Source organism: Amblyomma mixtum, chromosome 8, assembly GCF_055824585.1.
Source record: "Amblyomma mixtum isolate Tamu chromosome 8, ASM5582458v1, whole genome shotgun sequence".
In the NCBI taxonomy this organism is placed as follows: Eukaryota; Metazoa; Arthropoda; class Arachnida; order Ixodida; family Ixodidae; genus Amblyomma; species Amblyomma mixtum.
Window position 1 is genome coordinate 93,478,989 of NC_143019.1, and position 12,645 is coordinate 93,491,633.

Sequence of the window (12,645 nt, forward strand, 5' to 3'; positions counted from 1 at the left end):
TGCCGGAAGTCTGACGCTAGCCCCAGAAAACTGCGCAGGTCCTTGACGCGCGATGGACGGGGAAAATGCAAAACTGCAGCCACTTTGTCTGGATCAGGCTTTACAACCTTCTGACTAACGACGTGACCGAGGACCTTGATAGAAGTGGAAGCAAAGCAACATTTCTTGGTGTTTAACTGAAGGACGGTCTCAGAAAGTGCGCTTAATACTTCATCGAGACGAACAAGGTGCTCAGAAAAAGTCGAAGAAAAAATGACTATGTCGTTGAGGTAGCATTGACACGTTTTCCACTGCAGGCCTGGAAGAACGGTGTCGATCATGCGCTCGAACATGGCCGGAGCATTGCAAAGGCCGAACGGCATAACGTTGCATTCGTATAATCATCGGGAGTGGCGAAAGATGTTTTTTCCTTGTCGGCCTCATGCATCGGTATTTGCCAGTATCCGGATCTTAGGTAGAGACTAGAGAAACATTGTGCACCTCGGAGACAGTCGAGGGCGTCGTCAATCCGAGGCAGTGGATAAACATATTTTCTAGTGATCTTGTTCAGGGCGCGATAGTCAACTCAAAAGCGTACTGAACCACCCTTCTTTTGAACCAGCACAACAGGCGAAGACCAAGGACTCGAAGAAGCGCGTATGATGTGGCACTTGAGCATGTCGGCTACGTTATCTTGAATAACTTTGCGCTCATTAGAAAACACACGATAAGGGCGACGGTGAATGATGCCCAAACCATCTGTGTAGATGCGATGCTTAGCTGCAGTGGTTTGGCTCAAGGTTGTCGTCTGGGTATCAAAGGAAACGGCATGCTTGGTCAAGACGGCAAGCAATTCATCTTTTTGAGCCGGGTGAGACCGGGGCTGATAGCCGGTGAAATAGGTGCAGAGGCAGAAACAGGGGTCGAAATAGCGAACCTTGATGGGGCAGAGGAAAGAACGGTTACAGGTTGAGTGGTAGCCACAGAAGCGATGGGTGTGCCTTGACACAGAAGAATGGCTTCCGGCATAGTGTGGAAGGCAGTCAGAAGTGAAGACCCATTGGAGAAGCGGAGCAGGGACGCGACGAGAAAGATGCCCCTTGAGAGAAGACGGGGTGCTTGGTGTGACGAAAACGTTCCCAGCGTTGACGTGGGCAGAAACAACAGAGAGGACATCTTCGCAGCCGGGGTAAAGTACATGATCAGCGGTGGTAACCAGATGATGAGAAGGCAGGACAGAAACGGCAGAAAGGTCGTATTCAGTAGCTTGTAGAGTAGAGGGACAGCAGGTAATTACAGCTTGCGCAGAGTGGAGGAAGTCCCAGCCGAGGATGAGGGGATAAGCACAGGAGGGAAGCACAACAAATTCTATGTAGTGCAGGATGCCGTCTATAGTGACGCGTTCTGTATACAATCCGGAAGGACGCATTGATTCATCATTGGCAGCAAGGAGAGAAGGACTACTGTAAAGGGTGCACACTTTGCAAATAGGAGAACATAAAGCAGAACTAATCACAGAAATGGCGGCGCCCGTATCGACCAATGCTCCTACTACAGTGCCTTCAATATCAACGGTTGACATGTTCGATGGCTGTGCAGGAGGAATTCAGAGGTCGGCGTGCGGTGCAGTTTGACCTCCGGAAGCTGCACAATTTAGTTTTCCGTGTGGCCAGTGGTCCGAGAGGATGGTGGACGTAGAGGCGACGAGGAGCGGCGGAAAGGCGATGGGGAGCGGCGGCGCGACGACCTGACGTTCGAGGAGCGGTCCGGAGAGGCAGAGGGAGAGGAGAGCCGATAATTAGCATGGTCGGAAAACAGTGGGCGGTAAGCGTACGACGAATGCGTAGCGTCTTGGGAGAAGTCCCCGCACGATGGGCAACGAGGATGACTGGTGGCAAACGTCGGACGGTAAGCAGGTGACGAGTACGTAGTTTCGTTGCGAAAGTCTGGATACCATTCGCGCTCGTCACGCTGACGCCGACGGCAAACACGGGCAACATGTCCGCGAATTCCGCAGTAGTAACACACCGGGCGACGTGCAGGCGGACTCCAAACAGGACACATTGCGGGGCTCGGGAACACAGAGACCGGAGTTTGCTCGACAGGCTGTGGATGGGACGGATAAACAGCAACGGGAGGCGTCGCAGAGACCTAAGTAGGTACAAAACGCGGTACAAGTGGTTCCGCAGCTAAGGGACGAGTGACCGAAGCAAGCTCGTCTTTGATGAGATCACGCAAAGGCGAGGACGACGGGGCTGGGTGCGGATGGGAGTCTACTGGCGGTAAGGTGGAGCCGTGCAGTTCCTCCCGGATAATTGAGCGAATGAGGGAGAGCAAGTCCACGTCGGTTCAAATGCGGGTGTCCCAGGTGTCTTTTAAGCGTAGTGACTGAAGATCGTCAAGACGATGGCAAGTTGTTCGGATGTCTTGGGCTGACGTTGGATTCTGGGCAGCAAGCGTATTAAAAGCAAATGACCCAAGCCCTTTCAGAAGATGACGTACCCGATCGTACTCAGACATAACGCTATTAACGCGTCGACACAGGGCTAGTACGTCTTCAATGTAGGATGTGTAGGACTCACCGGGTAGCTGGACACGCGTATCTAGCTTTTTTTGGTAGAAGGCGGGGCTTGCACCAAATGTGCCAAAAATTTGTCGAAATTTGTCGAGAAGTGAGCCCAGTCCGCGATGGCATCTTTGTGGTTCACGAACCAAGTCTTGGCCACGGCAGTGAGGTAGAAGGACACGTTGAAAAGTTTCATTGCTGAGTACCAACGGTTATAGGCACTGACCTGGTTGAATTGGTCGTGCCAGTCCTCTACGTCGTCCCTACGAAGACTAGCAAAAATAGGAGGCTCGCGCTGGAGTGTGGTGATGTTCCAAGTGGGGTGTCCAGAAGATTGGGAAGGACCGGGTTGAGTCAGAATTGCTGGCTCCAGTCGGTTCGAATTGAGAGGAAGAAGAACGGGGGGCCCAGCGGGAGTACCAGTGGTGTTTTCGCTTACGGTAGCCATCGGTGCGGATGGTACGAGCAGGTGGCGACCGGAACGTAGCTGCGGTGTCGTGTCGGAGAGGACGCAGGGATCTAGAGCACACTCCACCACTTGTGAGACGCGAAACAGAGCGCAGGATAGAGCGAGCTTTAATGGCACCCGCAAATATGGCGACCAACCCTTCGAAGAACAAGATGAGCGATGATGATGGATATGTACAGGTGAAGACGAAGGTCGCATGTTGTGCTTACAATATATGTATATATATATATATATATATATTTATATTTATATATACATACATACATACATACATACATACAAGCTTGCTGACCGCTGGCACATTCACATTTAGCCCCTTCAAGCTGTGCATCTAAAGCCACAACCACGTTGCTTAGGTAGGCCCTCGCAGTGGGATCTTGTGTCGACAGCAAACATGCACTGACAATTCTATTTGCATCCAAGAGTGCAAGAAATAACTTTACGATAATTTTTATCTTCTTGCATCGACAGGAGTATAGGACACTTCTCTAGACAACTGTAATGTATCAACCGAGAACCCTGCTGGTAAATTATATGTCTATGCAGGTGACCTTGCGCTACAGGACCATGTCGGTCTCAATCAGGACCCTCTCAAGATTGTACCATGGGTGCAGTCTTGAGGTAGGGTATGTAGTCTTGAGCTTATGCACTGTAGTGCGGAAAGAAATATCGCTGCCACAAATCCTGCAGTAAAAGAGTGCTGCGAACAGAGCTGTGGACAGTCGTGGAAAGAAAAAAGGGCCTCAAAAAATGTTCTTATTTTTCTTCCATTTCAGAAAAAATGCTCAAGCTTGGTTCAAACGGTACGTAAGCTAAATTTTATCGCTCATAATTGACTCGGTTGTGTTCGCGGAATTAGAAACAGATCAGTCGTTTATAAACTTTACCCTTCTAAACAAATCCCAGGGCCTTGAAACGTATCAATTTCCTTCCAAAAAGTCTACCATTATATGCCAATAGCTCTGTCACAGGCTTGCACGGACACGACATTGTTTAACAGATCAAATGTTCAAAATAATATACCGAGTAAGTCGCTAAAAAGATAATTGCTGGAGCTACAAAAATCATGCTACGCAGTATGGGGTCAAAAGTAACTGAACCCGACCCTCCAACTTCCGAACCGTGCCGCACTGCATGCAAGCTGCACCTGACTGCACTCTTGATGTTGGGACTGGCGCACCGCGCAAATCTCGACACCAGAAGAGCATCATCAGGTGGCGCCCTAACCAAAATAGGTGGCGCCTTAAATATAACCAAGAAGGTGACACATGTGCAGCATGTGGTAAATCCGTAGAAACAACTGAACACCTCGTACTCGAATGTGATGGTATCCATACGGATGTCAACGCAAGCACAGTCACTCTTCCTAGGGCCCTGGGGTTTAGAGATTACAGTGGTAATGCAAATAAATCTGCGGCGGAAGTTAGCAAAAGGCGATTGGAATATTGCTGGCTCAAAAGCAGAGAAGTGACATCAGGTCAGAAGTGCAGGATTAAAAGTGTATTTTACAAAATGGAGAATGCACAGACCGATTTATAACACAGTTATAGAAATGGGAAAAAAATCGAGCACGATGGCAAGTGCCACCCCACCGTTTCAAAAGGGACGCTCCTATCTTCCATCCATCCACCCATGGTTCGGAAGTTCGACGGTCGGGTTCACATACTTTTGTCCCCGATTGTACAAATATCTTCAGGGCACCACCATTATTTGTCTGGTATACGAGATATCGAAAAATCCTCCTGAAGATGGACAAAGCCGACACCAGCTAGCACGGCGATGTGTTCTGCTGTGTTGACTCTTCTAAACATCAAAACCAGAACTAGTCAAATCATCGCTTTCTCAGTATAGTGCACAAAGAATACGACTTCACACAGCGCATTGTCGGTGGTCCCACTTTACCATCTTTAAGGTGGTCCCCGTTCTGCAGTGACACAGAGTAGTAATGTAGTATTTGATTGGAGCGACTAGTAGGGATAAACTCGCTAAAATGTATGACAAGCAGAGCTAAACGTTCGAATTTGAAAATATTAGTGGCGCTGACCCTGAAGGGTCTCACGGCTTTTTGTCTGATTTTGGTGCGCTTCTTTGAAAGCGCACTTTTTTTTGCATGGGCAAGAGAGAGTGACCAGCCACGCGAAGTTCGCCAGCCTTCTTCTCTTGACAACAATGACATGCCTTTATTCTTTGGCCACAGAGGCCAAAGCAGCTGAGAAGATTATGTCGGAAAAATACAAACTCTGCTGTTCGCTCAATCTAACATTATCCAAAACGAGGGCAAACCTCAGAAAACGCTAAAAAATTGGCAGTGGCTTACCTTTGCTATGCAAGAGAAAAGCCAACAGCCACAGAAACCAAGGAAAACAGGGTTTTTTTAATTTATTTATTTATTTATTTATTTATTTATTTATTTATTTTATGCTGTTGTTCCATTTAGAATATTACTGAATATGTTATCGCTTAAAGCTAATTGATTAGAAAAGAAGAAGAAAAAACAACCACATGCCGCCTTTGGGATCCGAACCCACGACCTCCGAATTACGCGTCCGATGCTGTACCGCTGAGCTACGGCGACGGCTGTCTCATCTTCTGCTTTCGGGGGGTATTTATGTTTACAAATAACCTAACCTTGAGAGTGTTCATCAGCGCCACCCACGTTCTTAAGCGGCGGACGTAGCACGTCCTGAGTTCCCGCTGGTGTGACGTAGAACGTCATCGATCCCACCGGAACTTCCTGACGTCCATGTTTTTTTTTCTTCTTTTGGAAAGCAATCATTTTTTTACGCGAAATAGCCTTGCCGTGTTTCTTGCCTGAGTACCGCTAGCGGTATTCGTTCTGTCCGGTGGCGTCTCTGCGCACGCCCGTTTTTTTTTTTGTTTTTTTTTTGAACCGCTGATGTTCCGACTTTAGAGCGTTGGCGCTATCACCGAACACCAGCCAGCAGCACTGTGGCTAACAACTGAGGTTCACTCCACGCACAGAGAAATGCAGAAAACGGCACGCCGGGTCAACACACTCGTTCACATTTAGCCCAGAAGGAAAAGCCTGTTCACAAACAGCGCCGACTGCAGCACTCCGCTTGCATGCTACAAGAAGCTCGCCAACCCAAGACACCCCAAATCAGGAAAAGCCTGGGAGGTTGAAACGGTGAGGAACATGTGGCTCAACAGTTCAGAGGCGAGCCATAAGGTAGAAAAAACCTTGAAAAAAAAAACACGGCCCGTGGGCCATGACGAACAGAGGAAGTTCGGGACAGTAACGAAGTGGGGGACGAAAACTGTTGCCAGGTTTAAAGCGAAGTGAAGGGGATGGCTGATGCAAAGGGGAACCATCCAGGTGAAGAAAGGAGAAAGGGGCGAGAGAGGTAACTGTGGAGAGAACGAAAAGAGCAGAAAAAACAAAATTCTGCTCACCCGTTGCTAGCTTTTGATGCCTCATTGTTTTTATTAGCCGTTTAAATTCTTTTGCTAGCTTAATCTCTCAAGCCATTGATAACAGAGTTCATTACCACCCTACATATGTTCAATTTCGTACATATCGGCCTGAATACTGTGAGTGCAGCACTCAATTCTGCTGCAGCTTTAAAAGTAGCTTGCTATACTCATATATATTTGTTTTGGTGCTGTACGCGTGGTGTTTCGTTGCAAAAACAGGGGAGTTGCGTAGAGTTAATAAGCTAACTTCAAACTTTTTCCACCGCTTGCGAGATCGCATCGTTTTTTTTTTTCTGCGATAAGAGCCAAGCGAACCAACGCGCAAGCAGACAACAGACGACTTTCACCGATACTTCGGCATGTCCTTCGGATGCCGCCGAGCAGCTTTTATTTTTTTTTTTTTACGCGCGGAAGAAAAAAAAAGACACCGACGTAGAGTGACGTGAGCGAGCGCCCGCTCAAACTGGTTTACCGGTGTCCGGCGCATCTTTCGATTAGAACACAAATCCGTTCCGTTGCGGCCGCGGTTCCCGCCTCCGTCGCCGCCGCGCCGGAGAGGAGACCGGCTGTGAGAATCAGGCCTAAGAGGGTTCTCACTAGTGCACTGCACGGGCTCGGGCCGGCCCGAAAGCCCGGGCCCGGCCCGGCCCGAGGGCCGGGCCGGGCCGGGACATGATCTGTTTTGTCGGGCCTGGGCCGGGCCCGGGCCTGAAGTTGCGGGCCTGGGCCGGGCTCGGGCTTAAAGCTGCGGACGCGAGTGGGGCTTGGGTCCGTACAGAAACGGCTGGTGTCCGACTATTCATTCACTATTGCAGAGTGAAGTACACAACTGCGACATTGGAGCAGCGACACGGATGAGCTATGGGTTATAGTTCGCGCTGAGAAAAAAACTAAATTTTATTCATTCACTTATTTATTTCCTTATTTCCACGCCGTGGTGGCTTAGTGGTCAAGGCGCTTGATTACTGAGCCGGGGAACCAGGGTTTGCTCCTATCCTCAGCGGCCGCATTTCTGTTTAGGCGGCAAGCATGACAGCCATGTACTTTGTAGTATCATTGCTCGTTGAGGAAACACAGGTGGTCGAAATGATCCGGAGCCCTTTGCTTCGGTATCTCTCACAGCCTGACTCCCCTTGGGCCCTTAAGCCCCAAAAACATAGCTTTAATTTTATAGCTACATTTTTCTCATGTGAGAAAATTCACAAACTAAAGCGCGTTTGGTTTTCTTTTTGATGAGCTGAGCGGAACGTCTCGTAAATGAAATAGCCACAAAAGCTTGCGAGAGTTTGTAAGTCTCATCGAATAAGCACATCTATCTCTCCTCGCTTCTTCAGCCTGGTTGTCATGACAAGGGTTTGCCCTGTAAGTTATCACGTCGTTCGCACGTTATCTTCTGCTCCACCAGTAAGAGTAAAATTCAACTAGCCTTAATTGGCCATTGATCATTCGTCATCCCAAAGTTTAGGACGCTTATAGTCTTCAAAACACACACCATGAAATACTCAGGTCTTTTAGCTTTTCGTTTCTGCTTAAAGGCGACCAGTTCGGCTATGATTTCAACCTGTGAGATCGCGTTCACTAAAAAAATGTCATTCCAATGCTTGCTAGGCAGCTTTAATGTTTATTCTTCTGGGCGGCAAAATATAACTGATTAAAATCATGGGGGAATGCAAAGTAGTCTATTACGCGCGTATGCAGCCCTTTTTATTTCGCTTTCGGAACATCCGAGTTTATCTTTGCGCACCTACACGAGATCACTGTCCAAAAGAGGGCCTGGCGAGCACTACTCTTAATCACTTCCTTCTGGGTTAAAAAGAACCAACTTTCTGCAAGCCAAACTGTGGTTTCAGAACCTTTGTCGGCCAGTTACTTATCGGTCCAGTAGCAGTCTACTTGCTCAGAGTGAGCAGTGTACCTCAAGCATTACTGTGAAACGGGCCGGGCCGGGCCCGGGCTGGGCTTCACTCCGGGATTCACGGGCCGGGCCGGGCTCGCTAGAGCGATAATTTAGCGGGCCTGGGCCGGGCCCGGGCTTGAAGCCGCGGACCTGGGCCGGGCTCGGGCTTCAGGTCTCGGGCCCGGGCCGGGCTCGGGCCCCAGATTGAGGCCCGTGCAGTGCTCTAGTTCTCACACAGCTTCCACCCTCGCCATTCGATGACGTTCTACGTCACATCAGCGGGAACTCAGGACGTTCCACGTCCGCCGCTTAAGAACGTGGGTGGCGCTGATGAACACTCTCAAGGTTAGGTTATTTGTAAACATAAATACCCCCCGAAAGCAGAAGATTTGACAGCCGTCGCCGTAGCTCAGCTGTAGAGCACCGGACGCGTAATTCGGAGGTCGTGGGTTCGGATCCCACCGGCGGCATGTGGTTGTTTTTTCTTCTGCTTTTCTAATCAATTAGCTTTAAGCGATAACATATTCACTAATATTCTAAGTGGAACGACAGCATAAAATAAATAAATTAATTGAAAATCCCTCGTGTCCCTTGGTTTCTGTGGCTGTTGGCTTTTCTCATATATATAACGAGCCCCTTTGCTATGCAAGGATATACGCAGCGTGCGCAGTGACGTCACTCGCGCATGCGCAGTATGGTTGACGGAGGGAGCACGCTGAAATGGCGAGACTGTGGCCAATGTAGCTAACGCTACAAAACGGCAACCATGGTGACAAAGGTTTAGGAATTCTTTCAAGCTTTCTGCAGCCCTTTCCTGCACAACGAAGCTGCGTTGCGCGGACACTGGAAATAAGCCGCTTTTAGCGGCGTCGCCTTTGACCTCGCCGCCGGCCTTGCTGCAACCGAGAGAGCAAACGAGCTGTGCAGAGTATGAAAGGGAGCAAACGCGGAGCGTAGTGGAAGGGGTAAGCACGGTGATGGCGAATACAACACGAGGAGGACAGCGGAGCATGAAAGTTCGACGCTAGCGGAAAGACACATGGCGCTAGAGTAGCGCGCGCCACCGTCTGTTCGCCTGAGGCGAGGCGCGAGGCTCTCAGTGCCGGCGGATCATTTGTGCGCTCGCCCCGTTCGGACATTGCCCCTCCATTCACCACTGTTTCTGTATGCGGTCGCCTATGGTTCAAGCATAGAAGCAACTGCGCTCAAAACGCGCATTACTGAGAAGCGTAATCGCCGTTTTTTTTTTCATTCCAGTAATATTACAGCCAATATCCTTGTCAAGTCCACAGCCACTGGCCAAGTATTCACTGAAGTTGAGGCTGTCGGTAAGGGCGATTATTTTCCGAGCGCAGGCCGAGATGGTCTAAACTTCCGAGCCCTTCACTACGGCGTCCCTCATAGTCTGAGTCGCTTTGGGACGTAAAACCCCCATAAACCATAAACCTTCTAAAATATACACTTATGATGCAGACTCTATTAACTAAGATGGTGAATATGAAATTAAATCAAGAACTGCATTTGAAATCAGTACCAGCTGTGCTCAGTGCCACTTATGATTCATTTTAGTGGCCACTTAATATTTTTGCTAATGGTGGCAAGGAAATGTGTCTAGACATTGTGCTAAGTTTAATATTTAAATCAACTGTTTCAAGTAAACTCCAGTGGTCGGGAATAGTCAAAACAGTCAAAACGGAAATGTATCAGGCCTCCACCAACTTTTATGGATCATTTGGTCCCACTATGGCAGCCTTGTTCAGAACTCTCGTTACAGTGCCGAAACTTCATCTTGTTCTAACGAGCTGTATATGCTTCTCATATCTCCTCCATAAATTGAAATTTTCATAGATTCGTATTCTTTGACGATTAGTGCCGACTTCTACCGGCAACATCATCCGGATGTCAACTGAACCAGGATGTTTTAAAAATGTTATTGTTGTAATAACGTTGTCACTTTAGTCCCAATTTTATTCCAGCATTCGCACAAGCACTGTTATCGTAACCTCTGAGGCTGAAAGGAATTTTTAATGGAGCAACCAGACTGCTATACCACCCCGCGTAAGATACAAGGGCTCTGTGATATCAGTTTTCATTCTCTAAAACAGCTATCTATAAGCCACACTAGTACAGTGGTATGAGAGCTGCAGAAAAAAAAAATCAGAGGTGAGGAAACACATGGAAAGCTGGACACGCAAGTCTGGTTGTCTGTTCTGGGACAAAGGAGACGAAAGAAACTACATAAAGGAGAAATCAATGAAGCACGTTCATAGCGATGCAGTAAAGGTAGTAAATGTTCGTAGAGAGCTCCGCAGGTAGCAGAAGCAGTTCGATGGCTTTGTGCGTCTCAGAAATGTGGTGCTGTCTGCAGGTCCATGCGTGAGACCTGGCATGTGCACAAGGATGCGTGGACACTTAGAGTGCCGGAGTTATGACAAACCTAATATGCCACACATTTTTGACAGCCATAGAACACCTTAGCAGAGATGCTGTCCACTGCAAAATTATGTGCTTTACAATGCTGCTGCAGATCTCACTTTAACGGTTTGAGTTCGTGGTATCACGCTTCCTAAATGTGATTTTCTGTTTGTGAGAAAAATTGTTCAATATAATGAGCTAAAATGATTAAAAATCGGAAACAAAGGCGCGGCCGAATGCGGACAGTGGCAAGGCGCAGAGACGGCGTAATAAATATATTTGCTCAAACTTGTGCGCGTGCTGAATAGTTGAACTAGCCATTGTAAACAAGACCCTTATTCGAAAAATTATCAGACTAAAATCCCAAGCAAAATCATGCAAAGAAATTCTGAGTAGCTGTGCAGTGTTAGACAGCTGAAAGTTGCCCGTAAAAAATGCCAGGTTTGCAATTTGCAAAGTTTATTTGTTTAAAGTTTAAATTCCTAAGTTCATTTCTCCAGAGACCGAGCGTCGAAGGAGTGCGAAGTTGAGTACAGATGTTGCGGAAAGAAAACTAAATTCCCAGTAAGTTTTAGTTAACATATGCGAATTTTAAAAACCGCCTGGAGTCGCTCATTATCAGCACTTTCCAAGCACCAGAGTGCGCTGTTCACGTTACTCATCCAAAAATTGCTTAGGAGTAATTGATCCTCTTTACATTTCGCCAGGAGAAGTTCCAGATGCACTCAGCAGAATATATAAAGTCATGCACGCTGACTCGAAGAGCATTGTACTTGGAGTGGTTACAACAACTCAAGGTACGTTGGAACTTCAGAACCAGTTGCATGGATGGCTTGCATGATTATCGCGTTTTACATGCCTGTTGACGCTGGATCCGCATCCTGCTTTAGTCAAACTTAAATGTCATGTACAAAAGTTTTCGGGATGCGGAATTGCGACCAAAAAGTCATATCTGAGTCCTCTCGATAGTTAGTGACATGCTATTTTTTCAGAGGATGGAGCAATTATGTCCCGTTGTGCTTCAGTGTTTTGTATTTACCTTCTGTCAGTCAGTACATAGAAATATTCTTTTTCGCGGGAAACCACATCCCGCAAAATGTTGTCTATGACTGTGCATAGGAAGACAAAGCCACCGTTGTTCTACACTTGCCGTATTGTATTCAGTAAATAATATGATAGCCTAATGTTCGTTGATAACTGACACAGAGAAATGCAACGGGAACTCTATGATGGCCCCCACCGAACGCCACACTGAGCCGCTCATGTGCGCCATTGTTCGTGCCGTTTTTCGCTGCGTAAGTTATTCATGGAGCATGTCTCACCAACTCTCCCGAACTTTTAAGCTTATTGCTGTATTTCCAAACTTTGTGCGTTGATGTGCTTGGGGACCGGGACCGTGGTCTTCACCGCATGAGGATGAAGCAGGCAGACTGCGGAGGAAAGTCTTCGCGAGAAGCAGTAAACTTGAAGAGTTATTTTACATCTTTGCAACATAAACAGAGACCAGAAGTCGGAAATGAAGCGCTAGGACATACGCCAAACTGCAGCTCATATACAGTTCATATTCCCCAGGCACCCAGCTAGGGGATCCGTTCTCTGGCCAAGTGTCCAATGGGCCTTGAGCCGCCCTCCCCACGTGACCGCGCACACACCACAGATACACGTGCAGCCAAGAAAGAACTTCGGCGCCTTGCAGTCGCGAACTGGGGTTTGCCGCGGGCCGACCAGGCCCAAAGGGTCGTTGCCTCCTTATTCGGCGAATGCTTCACAACTAGGGCATTCGCACGCCAACATTTTTATCCAGCAACTTTACGTAGGGAACGTCTGCAGAGCTCAGTGACGCGTAGGTCGCTAAAAGGGGCGAGTCCTGTCGATACTCAGACT

The 12,645-nt window shown here is 48.1% G+C and overlaps 1 pseudogene; it reads left to right on the forward strand.

Moving 5' to 3' along the window:
- Positions 1-1,850: 1,850 nt before the first annotated feature.
- Positions 1,851-12,645, forward strand: part of LOC149333531 (uncharacterized) — a 31,736-nt pseudogene continuing 20,941 nt past the window's right edge.